The 2684-nt window shown below is 39.8% G+C and overlaps 1 pseudogene; it reads left to right on the top strand.

Moving 5' to 3' along the window:
- The first annotated feature begins 1536 nt into the window (after nucleotides 1-1536).
- LOC120590959 (uncharacterized) lies at nucleotides 1537-1655 on the top strand (annotated as a pseudogene).
- Nucleotides 1656-2684: the final 1029 nt, after the last annotated feature.

Below are 2684 nucleotides of genomic sequence, written 5' to 3' on the forward strand. Positions count from 1 at the left end.
CAGGTCTGCTGAAATGCCACCTACTCATGAAAGAGTTCTTGACCATTCCATCTATAGCAGCCCTCAGAATTCTCTAGCCTCTCACCTTGCTTTTTTCTTCAGGATACTTGCCAAAAAGGTCATTATATATTCTTTTAAATTTTCTTAGTCTTTTTATCCTTCATTGGTATGCCAGCACATCAGAGATTCAGCAAATCTGTAGCATGGTATCTATCACCAGTTCTTACAATAATGTGTAGCACAAAAGAAGCATCCAAGAAATATTTTGCGGACTAAAAAAAATTGAGGTTTAACAAGTTTAAGCAACATTCTCAAGGTCAGAATCAATCCAGATCCATATTCAATATCTTATAACTGTTTCCAAAATGTAGTTCAATCCTATTGCTCAGTCTGCTTTTGATGTGTGACTACTTTCTAAATTAGACACAAACAAAAACACATGTAGACATTTGGGCTAAAAATCTCTTATGAATGTATATGCTTTTTTCTGGTATATAAAATATAAGTAAAGGTCTTACTGCCCTTGATAGCAATTTCAGCCATCTTGCTTCTCTTTGTTGAGTGCTGCTGACTCTGTCCTGCCCAGGTCCAGTTGTCCCCCTTAATCCCAGGGAACCCATTTCTACAGCAGCATTTCCTGTGGTCAATTCTGTGTACAGAAATATAGCCACCCCATCTCAGGAGCTCATTTATTATTGCTTTAGTGAAGAGATTGTTTTTCTGTAGCACACAGTCAGGTGGTGGGGTTTCTAATCTCATTTATTAAATTTATTCTAATACCCCATCTTCATGAGTCTTCTGAAGTTTTCATTAATACTGGTCTGAGTTTTAGCAGCTTCTCCTCATTTACCTGAGGTCATTGAGCAAGATTCAAGGGTCCTTCCAGCAGTATATTAATATGACAGATGGACTCTAAGATAGCCCCCAAACATCCCTGCCTCCTGGTCCCCTTGTTCTGTATAATCCCTTGCATTTGAGTGGGCCGAAATTCTGATTCGCTTCTAATCAATAAATTATAGCTTTGGTGATGGGATGTCCTTTCTGTTATGTTACATAGCATTGTAACCCATTCTGCAAGGAGACTCTCTTGCTCTCTTGCTGGCTTAGGTGAAGCAAGCAGCTATGTTGTGAGCTGCCCTATGGAGAAGCCATATGTCAGGAAACTAAGATCAGTTGCTGGCCAACAGCCAACAACAACAAAAAAATAGGTCCTCAGCTCAACAGGCCACAACAAGGTGAATTCTGCCAACAGTCACATAAGCTTGGAGGTAGATCCTTCTCTAGTCAAACCTTAATATGAAATTGTAGCTGAAGTTAATACCTTGATTGCAGCCTTGTGAGACCTGAGGCAGAGGAACCAGCTAAGCCATGGCGGTACTCCTGACCCACTGAAACTGGGATAATAAAAATGTGCTGCTATAAGCTGCTAAGTTTGTAGCAATGTGTTATACAGTAATAGTTAGCCGATATAATTAAGGGCAGTTCCACGTGTCTTTGCACAACATCCTATGTATAGTGCTCAAATAGTGCCCAAATGTCTACGGCCATTGCACCCCGAACAAGCCTGATCCCATCTGATCTCGGAAGCTAAACAGGGTCTGGCCTGATTAGTACTTGGATGGGAGACTACCTAGGAAAATCAGGTGCTGTAGGCAATCCCTAAAAAATAAGGGATTGTAAGCTGACAGGGTTCTTGCAATCTGTGAGATCAATCAAGGGTTGCCTCGCCTAAAAAAAAAGAAAAAGAAAAAATAGTGAGCAAATATCAAAGAATTCTCCCTTATCTAGACATATATTCCATAAATCCTCAGTCCAAGGTCTTCAAGATCTCCTCTGCCTGTTTCTACCATTGCACATAAGCCAAATCTTAGAATTTTTGTGAATGAATGCTATTTCCTCTCAAAGCAGAGAATACATTCTATACTTAAGTTGTGCTGTAGTTATTGGCCTAACAGGCAGGGAGGGGATGAAGGGAAGATGTTGAAGAGAATACATTTTATTTTGCATGACCCCTTCTTCAGATGAGGTCTTTGTAGTGTTTCCAGGTAATAGGAGGCTCCTTGCTCACAAATATGAAGAAGAATCTGCTTCCAGTAGCCCAGAGGTTTAAGAGTATCAAGTTTATTTATCCGAATTCAAGATTCCACTAATTTTCTTATATACTCAGTCTCATATTTTGTTTCATTTGAGGTTCTACTACCCTTACAATTAAATGCTGAGGCCTTCTCAATTTCGCAGAATGGTCGGGGCTAATAGTCGCCTGACATAAGCCTGCCATTTTATTTTCTTAAGGCTTTCAAAGCATTAAGGCAGGTAACTCCACAATCATACTTATCCTTAACCGTACAATGTCCAAGTGCACAGCTGCCACAAAGACCAGTGCTTCACTCTCACCTGTACGTCGTCCCAGCCTACCTCTTAATAGTCATGACTCTTCAGAATGCAATGGATTAACACTACCCACCTTTCATTAGCAACAAGTTTTTAGCAATATCCAATTAGTGAATAATCCATTTCTAAGATATCATTCAGTATGTTTGTTTTCTAGCTTATTTGATAGTTTACTGTTATGAAAGGTCTTAGCCTGAGTTCCCTCTGGAAAGTAGAACTGGAGAAAAAGAACTTGCATAAAGCAATTTATTTTGACCAGCAATCCCAGAGAATAGAGGGCCGCAGAGACTAAA

The sequence above is a fragment of the Pteropus medius genome, unplaced genomic scaffold, assembly GCF_902729225.1.
Source record: "Pteropus medius unplaced genomic scaffold, Ma_sr-lr_union100, whole genome shotgun sequence".
NCBI classification, from domain to species: domain Eukaryota; kingdom Metazoa; phylum Chordata; class Mammalia; order Chiroptera; family Pteropodidae; genus Pteropus; species Pteropus medius.